At 44.0% G+C, this 12,998-nt stretch overlaps 2 long non-coding RNA genes across 3 annotated transcripts in view; one reads left to right on the top strand and one right to left on the bottom strand.

Moving 5' to 3' along the window:
* The window catches only part of LOC133218437 (uncharacterized), an 84,719-nt gene that overhangs the window by 22,234 nt on the left and 49,487 nt on the right, over positions 1-12,998 (bottom strand). The gene's annotated exons all lie outside the window — the stretch shown is intronic.
* Positions 1,541-9,216, top strand: LOC133218436 (uncharacterized). 2 transcript variants are annotated; one of them, XR_009727155.1, is made up of 4 exons: positions 1,541-1,644; positions 1,740-1,968; positions 8,477-8,619; positions 9,047-9,216. It is a non-coding gene; the product is annotated as an uncharacterized LOC133218436 (long non-coding RNA). The 2 variants fall into 2 exon arrangements; XR_009727154.1 differs by having other exon boundaries at positions 8,477-9,216.

Below are 12,998 nucleotides of genomic sequence, written 5' to 3'. Positions count from 1 at the left end.
CGCCCCGCTCCGCTCGGCGGGCACCGCCGAGCCGGCAGGTAGGGGAAAGCTGATCCCTCCCTCCTTGCCCTCCACCCTGTCAATAGAACACCGCAACCCCAAGGCCATGGAGCCTCGTGTGTATATATATATATCTCATTGGGTATACTTGTTATTGCTTCATGGAGCCGCCTTGGGTGTGCAGGGGGTTGTTGTTTCTCTGTGGTTGTTGAGAGATTGGAGGCTACAGGGAGAAACTAAGCTTAGTTCTGCGGGTGCCATGCCAAAGAGTAGGAAGGTGTGTTTGAGATGTAGGGATGTGTTGTGATGTACGGAGTAAAAGCGGGATGAGCTGGCTGGAGATAGTCAAGGTGCTTCTTCGCGGTGGATTCAAGCAGAAAACCTCTCTTGCCTTGAACCTTTGACTTGCTTGATGGTGTAGTGGCTAGATGAAACACAGTGAGGAAATAAAACCAAACTAAATACTGGAAAGAGAAATAAAGAATAGAAAGGAAAAGTTCTTTCAGATTAAACTCATCTGACTAAAGAGCCCCCAGAGGCCATAAAGGTGTAAATGATGCATCTTTGATACTCTATGTGCAACAGTAACTTTGGTTAGAACAAAGCAGATAAGAAGTTGTGAAAGCACAGGTAAAATCACAGGATATTTGCTCCCCTTATTGCTGTCCTAGATTCAGCCACTGAGCCCAGAGAAGCTGTGGCTGCCCCATCCCTGGCAGTGTTCAAGGCCAGGTTGGACCAGGGGCTTGGAGCAAGCTGCTCTAGTGGAAGGTGTTCTTGTTTGTGGCAGGGGTTGGAACTGGATGAGCTTTAAGGTCCCTTCTAACCCAAACCAACCTGGGATTCTGGGATTCAGATTGCCTGTGCATGCACCAAAATTGTGTAGGTATCAGACATGCTTTAAGGCAGGCACTTGATAGTTCATGCCTATTTAGGGCTCTCAGTCACCTGAGGGCACAGACAGGCCTTCAATTGCCCCAGCCAGGCTCACCTGGGACCAATTCTGTAGTTAAGCTCAGGGTAGGTGTTCAGTCCTTGCATGAATGATGTAATGGGAGCAGTGAAGGGGTTACCCTCCAGTCCTTGCTTGACCCTTCATATGGAGCAGCTCTGCTTTTACTGCTCCTTGGCAGTGTCTTGACTCCAATGGTTTTTGGATTTTCATAGCACAGTTTGGTAAGCTACCTGGTTTTTATTATTTTTTATAATACAAGTATGTATGCAGATGAGAAACTCACATTTAGCAGAAGAGCCCATGAAGTAACATCAAATTCAGGTCTGAGTTGCTTTCAATAGTTAGAAAAGCTTAAATAGTTGTCACTGAGACAAAAGATCCTGGTTTGTGCTCTTTCTTTCTATGTGACCTTGTTCTGCATTACCTGTGTGGGAGGGACACAGAACTAAGAAGCTTTTCCTGGTGCTCCATTCTGCCTAATCAGAGACAGGATGCAGAAGTCCAGGGGGAAGCTTGTAAACAGTTGAGTCTGCTGCTGCTGCTCAGCTCTGAAGCAAATCCTTGTGGCTTCTTATTTAAACAAATAAAGCACCCATGCTGTGGGCAGAACTGCAGGGCCTTGATTAAATCGGGCAAAAAAGATGCTTGAGAGATAGCAAATGTAAGCAAAAGTGGTTGCCAGGCCAGAGGTATTAGCAAACATTGACTCTCATCTCCAGGTTGGTCCAAGTCTTGACCTCTTCTAAGCCTGAGCACTGTTTTGTTGTTGTTTTTTTATCTCCAGTTGCCTGTGAATAATTACCTCGAGGGAAGAGACCGTGGAGGTTGGTACCAGCCTTGTCCTGCTGTGCCAGGAGGGCTATGGCGCCTGTTCCTTCTGCACTGCTCTGGAGAAAATGCCCTTCAATCCATGTGCCAGATCCCTTTGAGAGGGAGATGCGCTCGCCATGTGCTGGAGGAGCTGGATGAAGAGGAAAAGACCTGGAAAAAAGCCAGAAGACAAAGAACTTTGGGTAAGTTCTCTTTGAATCTAGCATACACTATTACAAGGTTTAGGTGCTGGGAAGTGGGTGGATTTTCACTCAGCATTGACCATACCCACTGCATTAAAGGTAGTGATGGTTTACTTCTGAGGAGGTGCAAAGTTAAGGCCTGTTTTGGAGACAGCATGCTCACAGGAGGCAGAGGAAATAGGATTTGAACACCTGTAACTCTACTATCGTTTGAGATGGTGAGTGGGGAAAATGTAATTGAGCAGCAACTTTTCTCTGCCAGAAGTCCTATGGAAAAAGACAGGAAACCTCTATTTGCACCTTCTCAGACAGTTTCTAAGATAAACTGCTCTGCTAGTCAGGAATAAGGCTAATGGGATATAGATAACCCATGACTTCATTCTTGGAGTTAGTGAAGACTGCACATGATCTGTTTGGAGTTTGATTCCTTTTCCTATGGGGTCTCCTAACTGCCTATAGCTAGGAGGCTCTTAGTAGCTAAATGTGTATTTTGAGAGCATGAGAATGTAGCATCACAAAGACAGAATAATAAATAATCATTTTTCAGTAAAAGACTTAATTCTTCTTACAATACACTTTCTGTAGCTCTTCTCTCCTTGTACTATGCTGCTGTTTTAAGTTATCACCAGTGGGCATGGGAGGCTTTATTTTTTCTTGTGCTTATGTTACTATGAACAAACACAAGGTGTGGAGAAAGTGTCTTGTCTTCTTGGTAGGCCTCTGTATATCTGTTATGATCTTACCTTAACTATGGGGAAAAGAATTTGCTCAGTATTAAACTTTAGGTACCGTTGGGGTCACTTCAGCTCACGGATGCATCTGCTTCCCATCCAATCTGCTTTACATAGATTCTCTTCACATCCTCTATGTAGCAGACATAGTATTTCTTCCTTCTCCCTAAGCAGACTTTCCCACTTGGGGTGTGTCAGGCTGTGTCAAAACCAGATCCAGAACAGAAACGGGGATGGTATCAACTTGTGGCAAGGGCTGTATTTCCCCCAAGATTCTTTAGGCACTTCCTCACTGCAGCTTTTCCAAGTGACTGCTCATGAGAGTGCCCTGAGTTTGGAGGGCAGTGGGTGAGCTTAGCATAGGCTTTGAGGTAAAAGTTACATGGAGATGTTTGTAAAATACTTGCAGGGACATCTGTATCTGGCACCTCTGGGTTTATTAAAGCTGTGAAGGTAAGAAGCTGTTGGTGCTGTCCTGAGTATCCTGGCTTAGATTCCAGGTGAAGACTGTGATAAAACTAAGGAGGGAATATCAGTGTTGTATCCCCATGTCTTATAGCTGGTCATCAGAGACTAGTCTTTCATATAATGGCATCAAGTGTAAGAACTGTGCCATCTCTCCGTGTGGAGAACTTGCACTGTTTTGTAACGAAACTTCTGGAGTCTGCCTTTGAGACACACCAGGCAGGCAGATGTGTTTTGTTATGCTACAGAAGAATGCTTTTCACAGGCTGTAGTTGAAGTAGTAATGCACGGATCTGTTGTATCCCTCCATTACTAATAAACCCCCCCAGTCAGTTCAAACCCTGGAATGAGTACTAGACAGTACTCGCAAAGCTGTTGAGTAAAGCTGATCTTTACCACAGTGGATCTGTAGGTCTCCATGTTTAAAAGCTACTCTGTAATAAAGGGCCATGATGAGAAGGATGGTAATACTTTAGGTTTGGTATCTCTTGGCTATGCTGCCAGTTGATGAAGCCAGCGGCATAAGTATCTGAAACTTTGGCAGAAGACAGGACAAGGGGGGATGTCTTTAAGCTGACAGAGGAAGATTTGTATTAGAGATTAGCAAAAAATGCTTTACTATGAGGGTGGTGAGGCACTGGCACAGGGTGCCCAGAGAAGCTGTGGCTGCCCCATCCCTGGCAGTGTTCAAGGCCAGGTTGGACACAGGGGCTTGGAGCACCCTGCTCTAGTGGAAGGTGTCCCTACCCATGGCAGGGGGTTGGAACTGGATGAGCTTTAAAGGTCCCTTCCAACACAAACCATTCTGTGAAATACCTTGTATATGTGGAACAGAAAAACTGAAAATGTCACCTTTTGGAACATAACCAGCCTACAGTACAGGGAGAGATTATACAGAGGTAAGCAATGGTATTTGCATTAACAGGAAAAATAAATCCCCCTATTTTATTCTTGCTTTAGGAGAGTTCAAACTTCTGTTGCAGGTCTGAACTGGGGTCGGAGGTTGATGTGACTGGGTGCAGAGCAGACAGCCATGATCCATTCTGAGTCAAGCTTGCAGAGTCTGTGTATCCTCAGGGCAAGGTGCTTCTGAAGGATTTTGATAGTTGACCTTCTGTCACTGCCTCTTTCATGCTCATGATGAAACAGCGCCGTGTCTAGTGCAAAGTCTGAGTCATTTAACACTTATCAGAAACCCCTTTGATATGAGGAACAGAGAAGGGCGAGTGGGAGGGGTCTTGTTACACAGAGGAAACCAAGGGCAATGATGCCTGAAAATGACCACAACAATGTGTACGTGACCCAGACAGCTGATTGAATGACTCAGACCTCTGTCACACTGCTTTCAGCTGAAGCACTGATGCTCTGCAAAGCTTTAGTGGCAAGTAGCGCTCTTTTTCCATGACCAAGGATGAACTCATCCTACCATTCAGCTTTTTACCTTCCTTCAGTCCCTTGATTGCCATACAGAACAAAACCCAGTGGTTTGGACTCTTCAGGCTATAAAAAAAACCCAACTGATGGCTTGGTTGTCAAATGTGATTCTTAGTGTTACCTTTTCTGTGCTTGTGTCAAGTCAAGGCTACAGGGAGATGGTCCCAAGTGAAAGAATATTGGGCAACATTGAAAAGTGTATCTGCATGGTAAATTAAAAGAAGCACCTTTTCCTCCTCCACTGTTAGAATCTGAACACCTGCTCTGGAGTTGTAAAAGTTATGAGTTAGAAGTTATTATGCCTGACTGTGTACATTAAAAGTTCCAGGCTACAAGATACAGTGCAGTGTTGGCCAATGGGTTTAGTCTGCGCTTGTGTTGTGTTTCATGTAGATCCCAAGTCAAACTTTAACACAGTCATGCTGGCTTTGTTGTGGGTGTGAGAAAGCAAGTAGCAGTTCTCATTCTGCAAGCAGGAAATAGGACTGGAGTGGCTATAGGGCTGTGCAAAGTTATACACCTTTCAGAGGGTGGAACTAAGGCTGAAATCCTGATGCCAAGGCTGGAGCTTTAGCTGGAAGGCCATGCATATTCTACTGCTTGTACATAAAGCTAATACTTTAACACCTTTTGTAGCAGCCTTTTGGTAATAGGATGAGTTATTAGCAATAAAATGTGGCTGTGTCTGTAGAACTGTGTGTGGGTTTGGTTGGTGTGTGCTGATCTACAGTCTGCTGCTTGCCAAATAACTGAGCCTCTGTTGTCCATCCTGCAAGTTTTGATAACAGTGCTTTTTGTTCCAGAAACACAGTTCTGAGATGCTGGGGTGAGTAAAGCTATACAGTGTTACCACTGTGTCTGTGATGGATCTTTCAGTCTGTTAATATTATGTGCACTGTATCATGTCTGATGAGGATGTCTCGCAGTTGTACTCCTAGCTGTTGGAACAGGTGAAGTAAAGGTCCCAAAGGCAAACAGGATTTGATAGTATTCCTTCTAAAACTGGAATGCAGAAGACTGGCTTCAAAATACTTGTTTGATTACATGCTCTTATTATAGCTGTTTTCCTTAGGATACTATTTCTCAGCTGGAGTGACATCCTGAGATATTATCTGAAGCTGGATTGGGGCTGTTTGATGGAAGCTTTTAAGATAAATAGACTCACCTTTGTTTGACCTTTTCAGTTTGAAACTGTTCAGATTAATACCACCCAAAGTCATTCTTCATCCTTTTTAAGACATTTTAAATATTACAGCTGTACTTACAAGGTCTAAATGAAACTGAATGTCATATGTCTGTGCAGATACACTAAAGACAGTCTTGCCCCAAGGAGCCTGGAGCTGCAAGAGGAGAACTTTGTAGGGTAAAAGAATAACTGGAGGTTGCAGAGGGAGTTCAGTTGTAAATGGAGTGTTTCATAGGCACAGGCAGTTCAGTCAGGGCTGTAGAGATGTCCTCTGTGGGCAGGATTAGCCCCATGGGCCTCCATTAGAAGATCTGAAATGAAGAGGACTTCCCTGGTCCATGCAACGTGGTGTGGAGCAGGAGGCTGCATCTCGCTATGAAGCAATTCATTAACAGACTTGTATTTTAAGTGATGCTTCTGTGGAAGTGGGTTGTGCAACTCTCCTGAATGAGTAAGTTCTGATGAAAGCAATGTGCATGATGCGTTGCTAAACTTGGGTTTCCCACCCAAACACACAACTCTTTATGCTACACCCAGCCTTTTAAAAATAGAAGCTTTAAATAAGACTTTCCTGTCTCTATTCTGGCATCTAAATCAGTGTCAGCATTTTCCAAAGGGCTGAGCAGTGTCTGGAGTTCCCCACAAGGGCTGTGACCAGTGAAAGACGTAGCATAGGTACCACTCTGGATAGACCATATGCAGATCCCCGTGCCTGAGGGTAGGTTTACTCCTTGTTTTTCCTTTCTTCTTCCTCCCTGGTCTCTTGGTGGATTAACAGCTCTTAGGATTTTACCATTACCCTCATGTTAATTCATGTTTCTCAGAGGTTCACCTCTGAGAGCAAGGCTAGACTCTGAGAACAGCATGTTCCAAATGGAATAGGGAATATCATATTGCTTATTTAAATACTCATTTAAGAAGAAAAGCCTCACCAAGGCACATCTCTTTAAAAACTGGAGAAGTTTTCAAGCCTTGAAGTACTGCTCTAAGTATCTCTTTACAAAGGAGGGATCTCTGAAGATGACTAAACCAGCAGTTGTTATAATAGAGGTGTCACTCGCATCTCTTTATTTTTCTGGCTCTGACCCAATGTTGTGCTTCTTGCCTGTGCTTGCACTTGCAGTTGGACCAGTTGTTATTTTCTTCCCTGTGACAGAAGAAAACTCTCTTCTCTTTGTAGGATCAAGTGTTGGATACTTTACTTTCCACAGACTAAGAGCTGCAGTGCAATGCTTAGTTTTGCTTCACAGTTAGAACTTGGCACTGGTAAGAGAAACTCCCTCGTGACAAACTCTTATAACACACATGTCCACAAGTCTCCTTTAATTGTTCACACCAGCCTGAGTTCAGCTTTTTTTCTCTCTACCTATAACTGAATCACATCCTGTCTCATTCACGTGCATCTTTGAGGACCTGAAGGAATAAAAACATTGCAAGATGTGCTAAACACAAGTATCTAGGGAGGGCCAAATGTGGCTCAGTGGCTGGCAATGGCCTTTTAGGCTTTCTCAGCAGCCCAGCTGAGCCAGGCATAAAATGGCACTGATTTTTGCTGTGCTACGGGTAGGGTACAGGCTAACTGTGGGTTGGTTGGAGTGCTGCATTCACATCCTGAGGTATTTCCTTATCTCTTCATTGATGACAAGAAGCTGTAATGTCCACTGCTATAACATCTTCAAAGCAGCTTAACAACAACAAGAATAAATGACAGCAGTAAGATATAGCAGCAGCAGCAGAAGAAATACTAGGAGTGCAAAAAGCCTGGAAAAGCTCTTCTGTCGTTAATGATCTTAAAGGTCTTTTTCCAACCTAGTTGGTTCTGTGATTCTATGGGAGAAACTTTGGGAGCTGACGTAGCTACGGCCTGTCTCACCGGGCTGTGACCAGCAGATGCCACTGCAGCCTTATTAACAGGGACCACCGCTACATGGACGTAAGTGAATACAACCGGAGCATCGGAAGGGGACACCTGGTGGCCTCGGGCGTCTTAGCTGGTGGTAGCATGTGCCACTGCACCTGATGCTAGGGGTGTGCAGGATACAAACGAGTGAAACCACCTTACGTGCACATCAGCGTGACTAATTCTTAGGGCAGACAACACGCTTCTGATTTAGGGCTCTGAGGAAAGCTTGCCTTTCCTGCCTGAGTTTCCTCCTTGCTCTTGTTTTTGATACAGAAGTGAGATCCCTGATGGTATCTCTGCCCCCATCAAGGAGTGGGGTTTTATTTCTTTCCAGGTTATTACTGGTTTGAGCCCAGCAGGCACTGAAGGTTTTTGCCATGATAGGTGTCCTTGGCATCACATTCAGGGTTTAATAAACACCAGGTATTGCATTTCATTAACTGATGTGAGCAACCTGTATTGGGCCTTTTTAAAGCCAAAGTGTGGAACCTGTTGCTCATGTAAAACATATCCCCATAAGAGGCCTGAAATTGCTGGAACACAACTCTTCAATGAGGGTGTCTGGGATTAGGACCAGTGGAGCTGCACTGTACAGATGGCAGGAGAGCTTGAGGATGTGGTGGTTTCAGGTTTATGTCATTCATTCTTTAGTGTGGTATTTATTAAGGGCAAAGGAGGAGTTTGTTGTACTCATCTCTGGTTGGGGTTTTACAGGCCGGCAGATGCTATTCCAACTGATTCCTTTCAGATGGAAAATGCCACCTTCTTGTCTTGTCTTATCCCTACCAGGGAATTGTGTGCAGGGGTTTTGTGGCTGCTTGTGGAGGAGTCGAGCACCTGTAATGTGTTTGGGTAGACCTCAAGGAGCACACCATCAGTGGATTCCCTTTTCCTTGCTAAGTTCCTCTGAACAGGAACCCTTATTCTTAAGGGTAAGATTATGTATTCTGGATTAGTTTTGCAAAGCACTGAAGTTTCAAGCTTGATTTATGGGTATAAATGGTCCTTTTGAACATGTTCCTTTGTGCTTTGACCCGATGTGAACTCTTTACTGGGTCTTCATGGATCAAACCATGAGTGACTTTTGCTGTCACTGGAAAGGTGGGCTGTTGTTTTGGCTAAAGAATACCAGAGTTTGAACAGTGCAGAACCCTTATGATTTGACACAGATGCATGCTCATCCTAACAAATACACTCCCTTTACCATTAAGTAAGCTCCCACTGTCAAGCCTTGGCGATCTTAAGCTGTGAGCTGTACCTTCCCCTGAATTAAATCCCACCCCTATATTCTGACTGTAACAAAGTAGCTCTGCCCAGATTCCTTATTTTGTCCCTTTGCTTTTGCTTTGTCATTTGGAGCCCTTGTGTTGCATGCAAGTCCCCTTGTGCAGCTGAAAGGCAGCTACACCTTGATGAAGTGGAAGGTGAGATTGGCGAGTCATTGCATGAAGAGAAGGAAATAACCTGAAAACCACAAAACATCAGAAGAACTGGATCAGGAGCTGTCTTTCAAGGGTTTGATTAAACCGAGTCGGGAGTTAGAACCTTCTAAAAGAAAGCACAAGAATGCATTTAACAAAGGAAGAGCTGGTTTCTAATAGATGGATCTTGAAAATCCTTTGTGTCGGTGTGTGGGTTTTTCTAAACTGATTACACTCCTGTGGTTGTGTCTGTAATTTAATTATCTTTGCACTCAATCAGAACAAGTTAATTAAAAGTCTCTTCTTTTGTTAGCTGAAACCTATTAGTTTTTCCTACACGGAACTCCATGGCTTTTGTTTGCTCCTCTTGTCCTGGGCTGTTTTTGTTCAGCGCAGCTGTGCTCTCTATTGCATAACAACTTAATATAGCTGGCTTTATAGCTCTTCCTTTTTATAGGCTGGGCAAAATTACCTCCAGGGAATTGCAAATGTAGGTCAGTAGTGTAAAAACACAAGTCCCACTCCTATATTAAAGTTTGCTCCTAAGTGGCCAATCCGTTTTGCTTCCAGTCCCTTTAGCAGGTTGTATTGCAGGCGCTTTGATGTCAGAAGGCTAAATGTGTGTGCAGGGAAATTGCTGGGCTTTCAAGCACGGTCCCGGGAGCCTGGGTTTGGAAATCATACTTTGTTTATAACCAGAAAGCTTTTTATTTGAGCAAGCTCATGGGAGATGAGCTTAACCTTGGGCTACGGTAACATCAGGACTGAACAGGGCCGGGCAGAGTTTGTTTAGGTTGGCGACAGCCTATCCTTCGGAGCTGCATGACTCAGTAGCTGACACACTTCCTTCTGGGTATGAATGCCACAGCACGTTGGTAGGAGGTGTTGCATTGCTCCATGAGTCACTCAATCCAAAGCACTGAATTTTTCCTGGGCATTAAAGATCACTTGGCTCCCTTAGCAAGAGCACGGCTTTGACTGGCTGTTCTGACTAACTCCAGTCAGCTCCCTCCCCATGCAGTGCCCTCCTCGGCAGTCCAGTTCAAGGTTCAGTGTTCACTTCTGCTGAAGTGCTGCAGATCCAGGATGTTGGTACAGCATTGCTAGTCCTTTTTACTACTGGGGCAATCCATGTGTTTTTACAGCTGTGCAGCTAGAAGGCTGAACGATCAGATAATACAAACTGGGTAATTTCTTTTGATTGTCGGCATACACAGGCCAAGGATCTTGTGCCTTCTGTGAGTTTCTTTTCCCTTCCTAAGTACTTGGAGTGAAATCCACCAACATTAAGGAGCAAGGGGCTTCCCCTTCCCCACAGGAGAGCATGGAGGGGCTTTGAGCTTTGCAGATTCCCAAGGACGTGCTCAATCTTGTGATAGTGGTATAACATATATATATATAGATACATATATATATCTATTTATATAGATGTATGTTCTATAGATATGTTATATATGTTCTATAGATATAACATCTATATATATCTATATAGATATAACGTATCTATAACATATTTATGTCTCCTTGTATATTTGTTTGACAGAGTGAGCTCCTCTCTGTGTCCCAGTGAATGGCAGGGTGTATACCCTGCCATAAGAAGAGTCAAACATTGGTGTTACAACTAGCAGGCTCACTATGTGCCAAGGCTACTGTGCCTTGAGGATGTTTGAGCACCTTTGTGCTAGAATGCTGTTGCTGTGCAACAGCTTTAAACTTGACTAGAGATGCTGGTAGTCAGTTTACACTATGGGGCAGCTAGCTCTCCTTTTTGACCCATACCGACCAACAGGACTTCCCTGGTTTTATAAACTGCAGGTTCTGAACTGATGAGGATGGAAGAGGGGGGGGGAAACAGACATGAAAACCAGGAATTCATGCTCTCTGGGTCTGCATCTACTGTAACTTACCATCCATGTGGATTCTTGGAGACTTTTGGAGAGGTCTTTTCCAGCAAGTTGCATATGTTAATCATAAAGCTTTTTAACAGCTCGTTGTGTATTACACTGTGCCAGCTCTGACTCGTGTTTGATCTGGAAGTCTTTTGGGATACACAAGTGTGAAAGAAATATCTGTCTTCTAGGGAGGAGTAAAGGCTGCATTTCTAGGTGAATATTCCGTATTCAAATGGAATATTTACAAGTTACCTTTACAAATGCCTGATTCTCCTGACGTGTTTTTTAAGTGCCTTTCCCAAAAGCCCTAGTTCAGTGCCTATTGGGATCTTAGTTTATTGAGCTGATGGCCCATTTTGTCTAGTGTTAGGGAAGGGTCTTGGTCAAGTATCCAGCCCAGAGATAAACAGGAACTTTCCTTTTAAATCTATTGTTCCAACTTCAGTTTCAAACCCAAAACTTGGTTGCAAAGGAAGTGCCTTCCTGGAAGAAGTAAACTGTGGAGCTTTAGCTGTCCTAGTCCTTCCCTGGGATTTCTCTGGGAATGAAGGTGATTGTTACTGCAACGTTTGAAATCGTTGAGCATATTGTAATCGTTCTTAAGGGGTTCTGAAAGGTTACTCAGTAGCCATGTGTTACTCAGTGTATATGTGTTTAATCCGTGCTCTTAAGGGCTCAGTTCCATTTCTAGGATGAGAGGTTAGGAGTCAGTAAGTCTTTTGACAGCAACAGGAGTCTTGTCTTAACCCACTTACCTGGAAAACTCAAAGGTCTCTGATTCGGGATTGCTTTTAAGTGGATCCTTGCAATAAGATTTGCAGCTCACCGCTGCCATGCTGTGCTGCTCTGACCTCCCTTTAGGGACCTGATGCGAACCCAGTTGTGAATTACACAGAAAGTCTCCCATTGATGTTGTGCTTCAGAACAGATCCTACAAGGAACTGCAGAGGAAGCGATAACATAGTGGTGGGTCATGTGTCTTGTGTCTGCAGTGCTGGGGAGCTGATGTCATGTTTATTAGAAGCCAAGATCAGAGTTCACAGGCTCAGGAAATGTCTGCAGAGTTTAGGAATGGTTTGTAACTTCGATCCCAATGACAGGTTTATTTGGCACTTTTTGATAAGTGGCCTGTTTGAAATTTCCTCTCCAAGTAAGCAATTTGTAATTCCCACTTGAAAGGGCTACTGGGGGGGGAGGATGGTGATGGGGCCATATTTGAAAACCATTTATGGTTACTAACATCCTGGCATCTGTCATCCAGGAGTCCTGGGCCTTTATTGTTTTGATCTGCCCAAAATGACTTCTTTATATAGAAACTGGGAAAGCTCTCAGTGTCCTGAGTGCAGATAAAAATATTTATGGTCTCTTAAAACATATAAATAGGGTTGGTGACTAAGCTAAAGGATCCTTAGGAGTCATTCTGCTTCTTTTGTGATGGAATTTGCTCACTTATTTTGATCACCTTGTCTCATGCAACCTTACAGTGCAGCTTTCTCTGTGCCTCGCCAAAGTACTGTCATTGTGACACTTAAAACCATTGCACTGATTCACAATCCTCTTATCCTGAGCCCAGCTTCTTTCTTAAGCAACAGAGTAGTCACTGCAGGTGTTGGAGGTTTCTTCCACAGACGACTTTCGATGGATGCTGAAGAAAGCTGGAGAAAGTGTTGTAGTGGTGCTGTAGCTGTGGTACTCTGAGGATATCAAGGCATCAGAGCTCACTGGGAGAGGTAATGGCTTGTCTTAGACCAGCTTGTGTAGCTGCAAAGAGCAACCAAGCTCAAAACCTCAGGGGTTGTGATAAAGTGTATTTGAGCCCAGAAGCTTTATTGGTCTTGCTATAAATATGTTGGATAACTCTTGTTTACCTTCCTGAATTGCAACAGACTTGTCAAGCTCTGTCAGTGTGGTCGGGTGCTTTTAGGGTTATAGTTAGATCCTAGAGCTAACTAGAACTACAATAATGCTAAATCCTGATGATAATTGGGATTCATGAGG

This window comes from Neopsephotus bourkii, unplaced genomic scaffold (genome assembly GCF_033783945.1).
Source record: "Neopsephotus bourkii isolate Nb327-2 ecotype Australia unplaced genomic scaffold, CSIRO-AGI_Nbou_v1 NB_1250, whole genome shotgun sequence".
Taxonomy (NCBI): Eukaryota; Metazoa; Chordata; class Aves; order Psittaciformes; family Psittacidae; genus Neopsephotus; species Neopsephotus bourkii.
The sequence above is the reverse complement of the archived record's forward strand: the minus strand, read 5'-3'. Positions and strand labels throughout refer to the sequence as shown.